Source organism: Dermochelys coriacea, chromosome 6, assembly GCF_009764565.3.
Source record: "Dermochelys coriacea isolate rDerCor1 chromosome 6, rDerCor1.pri.v4, whole genome shotgun sequence".
NCBI lineage: Eukaryota > Metazoa > Chordata > Testudines > Dermochelyidae > Dermochelys > Dermochelys coriacea.
Window position 1 is genome coordinate 102826635 of NC_050073.1, and position 12860 is coordinate 102839494.

At 40.1% G+C, this 12860-nt stretch overlaps 1 long non-coding RNA gene across 1 annotated transcript in view; it reads left to right on the forward strand.

Moving 5' to 3' along the window:
• Positions 1 to 12860, forward strand: part of LOC122460577 — a 258725-nt gene that overhangs the window by 74771 nt on the left and 171094 nt on the right. The window lies entirely within an intron of this gene.

Consider the following 12860-nt stretch of genomic DNA (forward strand, 5'->3'; position numbering starts at 1 on the left):
GGCATTATGATTATTTTCTGTCTTCTTATCTATTCCTTTCTTAATAGTTCCCAGTATTTTGTTAGCTTTTATGATTTCTGCTGTACATTGAGCAGATGTTTTCAGAGAACTATCCATGATGATTCCAGGATCTCTTTCTTGAGTTGTAACAGCTAATTTAGAACCCCCATCTTTTTGTACGTATAGTTGGGATTGTTTTCCAATATGCATTACTTTGGACTTATCAATGTTAAATTTAATCTGCCATTTTGTTGCCCAGTCACCCAGTTTAGTAAGATCCCATTTTAACTCTTTGCAGTCAGCTTTGGATTTAACTATCTTGAATAATTTTGTATCATCTGCAATTTTGCCACATCATCCTTTTCCATATCATTTATCAATATGTTGAACAGCTCTGGTCCCAGTACAGATCCTTTGGAGACTCTGCTATTTGCCTCTCTCCATTGTGAAAACTGACCATTTATTCCTACCATTTGTTTCCTGTCTTTTAATTCATTACTAATCCATGAAAAGACCTTTCCTCTTATGCCATGACTCCTTACTTTGTTTAAGAGCCTTTGGTGTGTGATCTTTTCAAAGGCTTTCTGAAAGTCCAAGTACACTCTATCCACTGGATCACTCTTGTCCTGGAGCTTGACGAACCCTCAAAGAATTCTAATAGATTGGTGATGCATAATTTCCCTTTACAAAAGCCATGTTGACTCTTCCCCAATATATTGTGTTCGTCAGTGTGTCTGATAATTCTGTTCTTTACTATTATTTCAACCAATTTTTCATGATTCTGAAGTTAGGCTTCGAGCCTGTAATTGCCAGGGTCATCCTTGGAGCCTTTTTAAAAAATTGGTGTTACATTAGCTATCCTCCCGGCATGTAGTAAAAAGGCTGATTTAAGTGATAAGTTACATACCACAGGTAGTAGTGCTGTAATTTTATATTTGAGTTCCTTCAGAACTTTTAGTGAACACGGTCTGGTCCAAGTGACTTACTTGTTTAATTACTGTTTAATTTTTTAATTTCTTCCAAAACCTCCTTTGCTGACACCTGAATCTGGGACAGTTCCTCAGAATTGTCACCTAAAAAGAATAGCTCAAGTGTGGGAATCTCCCTCAGATCCCCTGTAAAGAATTCATTTAGTGTCTCTGCAACAGACTTGTTTTCCTTGCATGCTCCTTTAGCACCTGGATTGTCCAATGGCCCCGATTGTTTGGCAGGCTTCTGATGTACTTAAAAAAAATTTGTTCTTAGTTTTTGTCTTTTGCTAGTTGCTCTTCAAATTCTTTTTTTGGTCTCCCCAGTTATATTATAAAATTATTATACTATTTAAATGTTAATTGTCTTACTCCTAAACTCCTGCTGTTTTTTCCTGCAACCTCTGCAATCTATAGATTAGCATTTTGCTCAGATTGTAAATGGGTGTCCATTGTGAACCAAACAATATTTAATTTGTACATGACCAATCAGCGTGGCATAAGTATCTTTCCCCCCTGGCCTGCTGGGAGTATGTGGATCACCTTTTGGTGAGCTACCTTAACTCACAGACCTAGAGAACGTATTTTTTAGTAAAAAGAAAAGGAGTACTTGTGGCACCTTAGAGACTAACAAATTTATTAGAGCATAAGCTTTCGTGAGCTACAGCTCACTTCATCGGATGCATTTGGTGGAAAAAACAGAGGGGAGATTGATATAAACACACAGAGAACATAAAACAATGGGTTTATCATATACACTGTAAGGAGAGTGATCACTTAAGATAAGCCATCACCAGCAGCGGGGGGGGGGGAGGAGGAGGAAAACCTTTCATGGTGACAAGCAAGGTAGGCTATTTCCAGCAGTTAACAAGAATATCTGAGGAAGAGTGGGGATGGGGTGGGGGGGAGAAATACCATGGGGAAATAGTTTTACTTTGTGTAATGACTCATCCATTCCCAGTCTCTATTCAAGCCTAAGTTAATTGTATCCAGTTTGCAAATTAATTCCAATTCAGCAGTCTCTCGTTGGAGTCTGTTTTTGAAGCTTTTTTGTTGAAGGATAGCCACTCTTAGGTCTGTAATCGAGTGACCAGAGAGATTGAAGTGTTCTCCAATTGGTTTTTGAATGTTATAATTCTTGACATCTGATTTGTGTCCATTTATTCTTTTACGTAGAGACTGTCCAGTTTGACCAATGTACATGGCAGAGGGGCATTGCTGGCACATGATGGCATATATCACATTGGTAGATGCGCAGGTGAACGAGCCTCTGATAGTGTGGCTGATGTGATTAGGCCCTATGATGGTGTCTCCTGAATAGATATGTGGACAGAGTTGGCAAAGGGCTTTGTTGCAAGCATAGGTTCCTGGGTGGTGGTTCTGTTGTGTGGTGTGTGGTTGCTGGTGAGTATTTGCTTCAGATTGGGGGGCTGTCTGTAAGCAAGGACTGGCCTGTCTCCCAAGATCTGTGAGAGTGACGGGTCGTCCTTCAGGATAGGTTGTAGATCCTTGATGATGTGTTGGAGATGTTTTAGTTGGGGGCTGAAGGTGATGGCTAGTGGCGAAATCAGACGTCAAGAATTATGCTCAAATAAATTTGTTAGTCTCTAAGGTGCCACAAGTACTCCTTTTCTTTTTGCGAATACAGACTAACACGGCTGCTACTCTGAAACCTGTCAGATATTCTTGTTAACTGGAAGATAGGCTGGAAATAGCCTACCTTGCTTGTCACCATGAAAGGTTTTCCTCCCCCCCCCCCCGCCGCTGCTGGTGATGGCTTATCTTAAGTGATCACTCTCCTTACAGTTTCAGAGTAGCAGCCGTGTTAGTCTGTATTCGCAAAAAGAAAAGGAGTACTTGTGGCACCTTAGAGACTAACAAATTTATTTGAGCATAAGCTTTCGTGAGCTACAGCTGTAGCTCACGAAAGCTTATGCTCAAATAAATTTGTTAGTCTCTAAGGTGCCACAAGTACTCCTTTTCTTTTTTCTCCTTACAGTGTGTATGATAAACCCATTGTTTCATGTTCTCGGTGTGTGTATATCAATCTCCCCTCTGTTTTTTCCACCAAATGCATCCTATGAAGTGAGCTGTAGCTCACGGAAGCTTATGCTCTAATAAATTTGTTGGTCGCTAAGGTGCCACAAGTACTCCTTTTCTTTTTGCAAATACAGACTAACACGGCTGCTACTCTGAAACCTGTCATATTTTTAGTGTATTAGTTTATTATTTACTTTATATATATGCAAATAAATTCTTCACACATTTTCCATATATATATTTCACATTTATTATGATGACCAGTGTGACACAGACTTTTGTCAGAGAACCCACATGACATTCTTTGGCAGTCTAATATGTAGATACCAGACTCAGGGGATTTCTGTAATCTTCATGTACCCAGGTGCTCTCAGCAAGTTGGCATCAAGAGGTCTTTGGGTCACTCAACATAAAGGTACAGATTGTAGCTGATAGTAAAATGAAGCTGCCTAGTGAGTTGGAGGATGATGGTGTTATTCATGATTACTGAGAAAATGAGCAGGATATGAGGAGAAAGATTAAGAGCTCCGTTTTAGCCATGCTCAGCTTAAACTGATGACTGAACATCCATGAAGAGAATGTCAGGAAGACAAGCTGAGATTTTACTTTGGACAGAACTAGAGGAATCTGGAGTAGAGCCGTAGATTTGTGAGTCGTCAGAATCCAAATGATAGTGTTACCTCTTTTGTGCCTGAGCAGTTAATCTACTTCAGGGTATGCAGGTTGTTTCCACTGGGAGGAGAAATTGATGACTGAGTCAGGTGTTTTTTTGATGCAATCCTGTTGATTTACAAAGAATGTGCAAAGTCCTCTTTCTCTGAACACAGCAAGAATCAAACAGGAGATAGTTTCTTTGCTCACAGCTCCAAGCTGCATTCAGACTACACAGCCCCCTGAGCTTTCTCTTTAAGCTTTTCTCAGGGCCACACTCTCTGTGCTTATTCAGGCTCTGTCTGGTGCCTTCTCTCTCAGCTTCTCTTGTCTTTCTGCCTCTCTTTCACTAACACACACATTTTCACAAATCAATACACAGAGAAACCCCTCCACCCACATTGGCCTTGCATGTGCCTGTGTTGGGGGGGGGAGGCTGCTATTCCTGGTTTCATAAAGGAGCATAACTGTTTCTTACCACTATCTGAACTGGGAGTTAGTTATGTCTCCTTTGCGTGGCTGGTTTCAATGAGGTTTAGCTCAAACCATAACAATAGCCAAATCTATGTTTTGGAATGAGATCACTTGAAAAGTAGGTGATGGGTGGGACAAGGCGGATTCACTGAATGAGAAGCTAAAGGGCTGATTAGAGAGAGGATGGAGTTGCAAAAGCTGAGGGAGGACAAGGTTTCACAAAAAGGACAACAGTTGGCAGTATCAAAAGCAGCTGAGAGGCCCAGGGGAGTAAGGGAAAAGTCAGATCCTGAGATTTGGCTAGGAAAAGCTCCTTAAAAGCTCTGAGAGCAATTTCAATGGAGTATAGAGTGGAAATCAGATTGAAAAGGATCTAGCATTAAACTGGAGGACAATAAATCGAAACACATGTAGGAGAGAGAAGAGAGAGGGTGGCAGCTGGAGGAGCAGGTAGGATTAGACATGGGGTTTTGTGATAGGAGAAACTTTTGGGCTATATATTTTACTATATCTAGAACACCAATGTCTAGTCATATTAATTTTGCAAGTGATGTTAGAGAGAGTGGAGATTGTGTTACAGACAATGGTCTGAAGTTGTAATGTTTGGACTTGTCCATATTCCGGACTCCCCATCAAAGTCCCTCCTGTAGAGATTCAGTAACAACAGTGTATTTCCCCCCCCCAACTTGATGAGATCACTAATGCCATTCATAATGACAATAGTCTGTTTATTATGGATGAAAAGTAAAACATTTTTATTAAAGAATTCCTAAAATTGAAATGTACAAGGAAAGGAAAATGCTTGGTTAAATTTTTATTATTTTGTGTCAAATCAATAAAGACTGAACTTCCATTCATCACTTTATTTTTTTAATGATAAGAAATACAGAATTTAATACTTTTAGGAATATGAAATGAGATTCAAATAGACACAGCAGCATGCAGCAATCACTGCTCATGCATTACTCTCAGGCATGTCACTGTTATTAAACAGGGCCCACTTTTATTAAGAATCTACTGCCATCAGGTCTCTTCCAGGAAGGCAAACTGAGTAATTTACTATCCTCCATCCCCAAGCATATCGATATCTGCCTTGACCCGATGGAACAGGGATGGGAATATAGCAGTGCCAGTTACGTGAAGATTCCGACAGCTATACTGGAGGAGAAATATCCATTTTGACCAACAACACAATAGCTTTTAGAAACTGTTATGGAGCATATTTACTGCCTGTAATTAAAGCAAAAATCAGTGCCTTACATTTTTATTCAAGTCAGAAAGAACTAAGTGTCCTTCTGCCAAAGTTTAAGTGCTACATTTTTTTCATTAAAATTTAACAAATGTTCATCTTAAAATAGACTGGCAATGGGTCAGGCTGCTCCACTTTATCTACTATGAACCTAAAATGTGTCACAGCCAGTACTGACTCTTCCCAGATCAATCTGTAATCTTACTTCTGAATTTAACATATTTACTGTCAGAGGAGACAGTAACTTTTGTGTATCTATTGTTTAAAACAGTGACAATATCCTGAGATACCTGAAGATGATTGCAGCAGATCAACTTTCCCTTCTTCCCCCCATGTGAATAGTTCAGTCCAGTCCTCCCATTCAGATGTTTTATGGGGATTACCACTGTGTACATATCTCCATCTCTGTTGTATCTCTTTTAAATTTAAACTATAAATACAAAAGTTACCTATTACCTGGATTAATAATCCTACCCAGGATGAAAATAAGCCGGTACGGCATACCAGTAAAAAGTGGCCGCCAGTACCAGCCCATACTCAGGTGATGTTAAAGTGCTGTTGCGGCAGCGCTTTAACCTCATTGCCCCTTTTGCCCCTCCCGGGCCGCTGACGGGGGGGTGGGGGGGAGAGGGGTCAAAAGGAGCAGCTGCCCTGGGGCCACAATTTAAAAGGGCCCGGGGCTCTGGCTGCTGCTACCGCAGCAGTGGCCAGAACCCCAGGCCCTTTAAATGGCTGCTGGAGCCCTGGGTGGCATGGGCCAAGCAGCGCAGATGGGCTGGCTGGGGGATGCTGACCCCCCCCAGCCCCGCCCTTTCCGCCCAAGGCCCCGCCCCTTCCAGGGGCTGGAGTTGGTCCCCATACTGGTATGTGTTGAACATTACTTTCACCCCCTGGTCCTGCCTCATGTTGAGTAGTACCTTATTCTACCAATTGTCCCATCAAAGTCAAATTAGATTGTAAATGCTTCAGAGCAGGGACTGTATCTTATGTTTATACAGTGCCTACCACAATGAGGCCCTGATCTTGACAGGGGACCATGGGTGCTACCATAATGCAAATAGTAATAATAAATTGGGGAGGAAAGTGCTAACCAATATGAGAAAGGATATCAGAATCTGGCCCTGTCATGATAAAGTATGTTAAATACAGAATTTAGAAAGCAGATTAGTCATTGACCAGAGTTAAACATATGAAATATTATTTAAGGAAGGCGCTTGCATTCTGTAGTGTTTCGTACTAAAACCCATGTTGAACTAAATCCAGAATAACATGTAGATTCTGGCATATCAAGAAATGTAGAGCTCGACCTTGTGTGAGATTTTGGTGGTGTTCCCCTCGATATTCTACCAGTTTTACATTTAATCTAGGATCAAGGTGAAAATATAACACAAAGATTTTTGATTTCATTGTATTATTTAAAACAATTGCCTAAGTCAAACTAGAAGTAAATGGTTACTAATCTTTTGCATGTGTGCTGCTGTGTGTGCTTCCTAAATGCCACTAGGAAATAAGAATAATTTTGATATTAAAATGATTACTGCCATTTCTGTAATAAACTGAGTCGACTTTAAAAGTCTGTCCCCAATATCTTTCATGATTTAGATATCACACAAGCTATAATTGTGCTATTAAAGGAAAGAGAGCTAATCTTTTTGCATTTGAAGTAAGCCCTCATCATCAGACCCGACAAAGCCAGACAGATCAAAAAAGAGTAAAAAAGAGCATTTAAGGAAATTAGTACTAGTGTCAGTTAAAAGGTAAAAATTAATGCACTTATTATTGAAATATGCTTGAAACCTACGTTCTTTTCATTTCTTTGATATTACCAAAGCATAAAACATTCAATTAACTTTCCATTGTGTTTGGGGGTGGGGGTGGGGCAAAGAATTGTCATTGAAGTGTTAGGTGTATAGGTGGTGTGTTCAAGGCAAAAAGCATTGAGATACAAGCAGAGGATACAGCAAAGGTTTGTACTTAGCAGTCCACAAAAACAGTCAGCTCCTTTCATGTGTTCCCGGATAGTTTTCTTAGCATGTAAATGGCTTCCATAAGGATACTGAATTGAGCCTTTGAGAAGGTAGCATGCATTTATTTAATCATCACCAGGGAGTATTTCCCCTACAGATTATTATTATCTAGATGCTTGAAACTTGCATGGCTATACACCCAATTCCTAATAAAAAGTTAATTCAGATAAACTGGTAATATTTTGGACCATTGGGTGATAATATGTGGTAACATAAGTGAAACAGATACATTTAATTTGTACTTACCTTCAGTCATAAATATGAATTCCCACGGCTGTATCTTTTATTCTTTGAAAGCTGTTACCAAGACTGCTGATTTGCAAAAACTGATTTAGGATATTTCAAAATATATCCTTGATTTGCAACTGTTTTATGTTGGCAATGCAGAAGCTGCAAATAATGTGTAGTTATGCAGCAGTATTCCCATCCTTTGTGCCATTTAAAGTGAAGGAGAGTAGCTTTTTAAAAATGTAACGGTATAGAATAAAGAGAGGCAAAATGCTAAAATCACACAAAATAGGAAGTCCTCTGAATCAATTCAGCTTGGCTGTTAACGGAATCTTTCTAACATATTGGGTGGAAATATCTCACTCTTAACTGTCCCCTCCTGCCTCCATTTTAACTGAGATTTAATAATATTAAGACGATTCTGTAATGTTCAGCGTGGTTCAATAAACAAAAATGATTTGCTAATTGGCAAAAAATATCTGTGATTATTTTTTCATATATTTATGATTTTGCAGTAAGAGAACAGCTGCTAAATATTTTCTTGCATGCTGATTCCCCTTAACCAACATTCTTCTTAATGCAGGCTACGTAAATTAGACATTGTGTTTTACAAATGTGTTCCTTGGAAACATCAGCTTGATGATAAAGTAGGGCACCTTTGGGTACTAATAATCAGATTTCTCCCAAAATGCTGCTGTTAAATTAGGAGATAAATCTTAAATGAAATATCCTTTGCAATATTTGTGCTATTCCCAAGCCAAATGTGTACTAGCACTTAAGGAAAACATCCCCAGTTTTAACACCCAAACTCACTGATGTGATTATTATTCCTATTGATATGCATATGATAGAAGTTAATGCTATACTGACAGATTTAAAGCTTTGTAAATGTGCTGAATCAAACTAGAAAGGTAAAAGCAGCCGTTACCCTAAGACCTAAAAGAGAGACACTAATCAGCTGACTTTTTTCCTCATCTCCTTACAGATGGTTGAGAACACAATTTTTGTAAGCATTATTAAAATGCAAGGCTGAAAACAGCCTAGCCAAAGGCAAAAAGGGTTTGACGCTCAAATATTGATTACATTCTATTGATCACATGGAAATAGGATGGAGACACACATGTGGCAGATTTAGGTTGATGTGATTTGTGATTCATAGGCCCACAAGCTTACAGAGTAAAACAGGGGAAGGGAAATCAGAGCATGAACTGCCTCTAGTGCCAACAGTCGGGCCTCTCAGAACTCATACTTGAAAGTTCTCTACTCACTTTGCAAGACTGTGTTGTCAGAGGGACAGATTCTGCAAGGTGCTGATGGGTTTCTGAGCATCCTCAGCTCCTGGTGAACTCAGGAGAAGTTGAGATACCCGTCCCTTGCAAGGTCAGGGTCTATATTCACTAATATATTCTTTAGTGGCCTACTATGAAAAAAGGGTCAACAGCCAAGCCTCCTTCTCTCAGGCCATGTAGGTTGGTGGGGGAAGGAGAAAGATTATCCTCTGACCACAAGGAAAAAAGAGAGGAAATAGAGGGAAAAGGATAGATAATAGGGTTTGATTCTGGTACCTAGAACAAAACATGGGGATTTATTAAGGGAGGAAGAGGGTAAATTAAATTTCTGAGGGCCAAGACTGTAAGATAATAGCCTACCCCTTATCACCCAGCCATAGCTTCACTGGAGCCCTTCAGAATCCTAAAGCTAGCTCTGGTTGCCTCCTATCCTAGAAGGGGGAGATCTGGCCAGCCTGTGTGTTACAGGTCTCAATGGAATCTCAAATGCTTGTTTTTCTGGGGTACAGGTCTACGTAATTCTTATGGTCAAAAAAACTACAGTGATTGCTTAGAGAACTGCTCCCTTGAATCATGCATAGCCACTATGAATTCACCATAGATATGCTAAGAAACAGATACAGAAAATAAACAGTTGCTGTGGGATAAACAGTGGGATAAATACACTGGAGAACTAATAATCCAGGGCAATCACACATATTCTACTAAACCATTGTTGCATTGTTAGCACATCCAGTGAATTTATGTAGACATATGTTGGGCTGCTGAAATGTCTTTTTCCTAGTCACTTGCCAATAAAACAAAATATGCTTGCTTACTTCTGCATAGGACTCTCTGGTAGATCAGAGAAGATCAGTGGAATGCTGCAGAAAAAGATACATCATTTAAGATATCTAAACAGTAAAATATTTGGTGAATGACTTTTAACTGGTGAACTGTGAGTATTACAAAAGGTAGAGAGATTGATTCTAGTGCCTAGAACTACACTTAGGGATCTTCTGTCCTCTTTATATGCATGTAAGACTATGATGAAGCGCAGAAACTGCCCATCGGCATGGAAGGCGTTAAAGAGAGCCTTTGGGCTCAGCTAGCCCCTCCCTGTTATACCTACTGCCAATGCCAGGACTGGAGGGGGAAGAAAAAGAGACCCTGGTTCAGTTTGGGGCTGACGGTGAAGAGGTAGAAGTTAGCTGCCTCCCTACCTGAGGGGAAGGGCCATTATCCTGCCAGCCAAGGCAGCTGCCAGGAAATAAATACCATCTCCCTGGCCAAAGGAGTCTGTGGAAAAGATTTAGGAGGATCTGACCTAAGAGACAACTGGGTGACCAAAGCACAGCGATCTTGTGGGGTTCCGGCCCTACCAAACCTATCGCTGCCCCACCTGGAGGAACCCGGATCTGTCCATGAGAAAGCACTAATAGAGATAAAGTCACAATAGAGACTTGGATTATAGGGGCCATTCCCCAAACTGAAGGGACAGCAGTAGGAAGTAGCCCAGGGCAGTGGATGTAGACTCCCTGCTAGGTGGTCCCCAAGTCAAGGGTTCGCAAAAAGAAAAGGAGTACTTGTGGCACCTTAGAGACTAACAAATTTATTAGAGCATAAGCTTTTGTGAGCTACAGCTTACTTCAGCTTATGCTCTAATAAATTTGTTAGTCTCTAAGGTGCCACAAGTACTCCTTTTCTTTTTGCGAATACAGACTAACACGGCTGCTACTCTGAAACTAGTCAAGGGTTGACTCATGGAGGGTCTGTGCTGGGACCCAGTGGAGTGGGAGGGCCTGGGACTCCCTACCCAACTTCCTTAAAGACTGAGGCACCGTGACTAGGGAGGCAAGGGGCTGGAAGTCAAATATTCCAATCACTAGGCTTACTAGCCCTCTAAGCTCCCTGTTATAGATTACTATTAGCACTAGTGGGAAGTTATCCAGATATATAATGAGGTGACTAGATTTCCAGAGTGTGGGCAAGTTCTGTGAAAGCTTGTCTGAACTTCACAACAACGTATCTCAGTCCTGACATGTAACACCCTCCTTGTTCCAGTATTTGATCTTTCCAGAGAAAAGGCCTTTCCTCATGCAGAATCATAAAAAGGTAATGGGCCAGATCCTTTGCTGGGGTAAAGTTCAGATTAAGTGTACTAAGCATGTTTCAATTATAATCTATGCTAAATTTTAAACTAGGTCACCAAGATGGACAGTCAGAACTTTAAATTACCTTGCTATCCTCACTATACTATAGCTTTACCATTGGTCTGAATTTACTTTTGCTGTCCAAAGACAATGCTGAATAACCTGTCAAATGTGTGTTTGCTGAAGAACTGTCACTAGATTGTAAATACCATGCGTGTCTTTCTAAATGGATTTCTTTTAGCATCCTTTTCTTTTAGTGGCAGTATCATAGGCTAATCCTACAACATCCTGCCCACTTGCTTTCATTCAAGTTAAATGGTAAGCATACAGTAAAAATTGGAAAATTTAAAATAACTAGGATAATATCAAATTAGAGATCAACTTTTTTGGCAATGTTTATTTTTGGTCATGTGCAAAAAGCAACTAACCTGTAAAATATAAAAGGATAGTAATAATTTCCTAGCTCTAATGATAATTCCAGAGATTTTATTCTGTTCTGTATGTTTATTGGATCAGAATGTCCTGGGCAGTCTGTATTATCTTTCTTTAGTGAAAGAAACTATTTCTCATATGAAGGAAATGTTAACTTGCATATTTATAAAACTTCCTGAATATTTTCTACACAACCCTCCAAAAGTTTATAAAGTAAAATCTGAATTTAGAAAGTGTACTGCATATAGTGTGATGTCTTAATCTTTCTGTATTTTATTAATAAAAGTATTTCAGAACAGAAAGCATAAATGGAAAGTCACATACAATGTGAATGTCGAAGCTTAGGAATGCTTTTCTTTCTTTCTTTCTTTTTTTTTTTTTGGTCCTATTAATAATGACTCCAGTTGCTGTTGTGTACTAGTTATCATCTTTGGCTCACACAGGAAAGGTCCTTAGTTTGAAACTGAGCAGAAACAGTTCAGACTAGATGATCTAAAGGCTGCTTCTGGCCTTAAAAATCTATGAATACTGCATGGGGGAATGAAGAATGGTCCGGTTATTAGCCTGGGATTCAGGAAACCTGGGTTTAACTCCCTGCTCAGATACTACAGCAATAGGGAGAGGGGCATTTAAATACCTTAGCTAGAAATAGGAGTTGTAAAATTGTAGCTATATTAATATTTGTATGAAGAGTATGTGAAAGCAAAAAAAGTTTCTGCTTCAAAAGAAAATTCCATTTTCTTACCCTGAAGTACAGAGTGCAGCCCCTGTGATTAAAACAGTACATTATCACTGTAACAACACAAAGCAGGAATTAAAGAGCACCCTACAGTCTAGTAACATATTCCCAACAAGGACTGAGGTGTTTTAATGAAATTTTTTAATCTGGATAGTACAAACTGTAGGTTTGACTGTGGCATGTGCTGAACACCCTCAACTCACATGGGGTACCTGACAGCCTCACTGCATCACTGAATGTCAGCAGCAATGGAAGATGCAGGGTGTCACTGAGGACCCAGGCTTCAGGCAATTAGGTTTGGTAAATGGCCACAGACTCATAGACTGTAAGGCCAGAAGGGACCAGCATGATCATCTGTATTATTACCCGATTCCACATAAAAGGCTTGCCTTTTGGGGCCTGACTTTTCAGCCACTGAAGTCAATGGGAGCTTTGCATTGATTCCACTGGCTGTCTCACCAGGCCTTTTGTCCAAGGGGGAGAAAACTCTCCGGGCATGGTGTTAGTGCCCTTGCCTGGGACACAGCCCAGGGTAGGGCCTGCTCCTGATTCTGCTTCCAAAGGAGGCTGGTAGGAACAGTTTGATTTTAACATTTTCAAAGGATAAAGAATAGGGGAAGGGGGTCAGAGG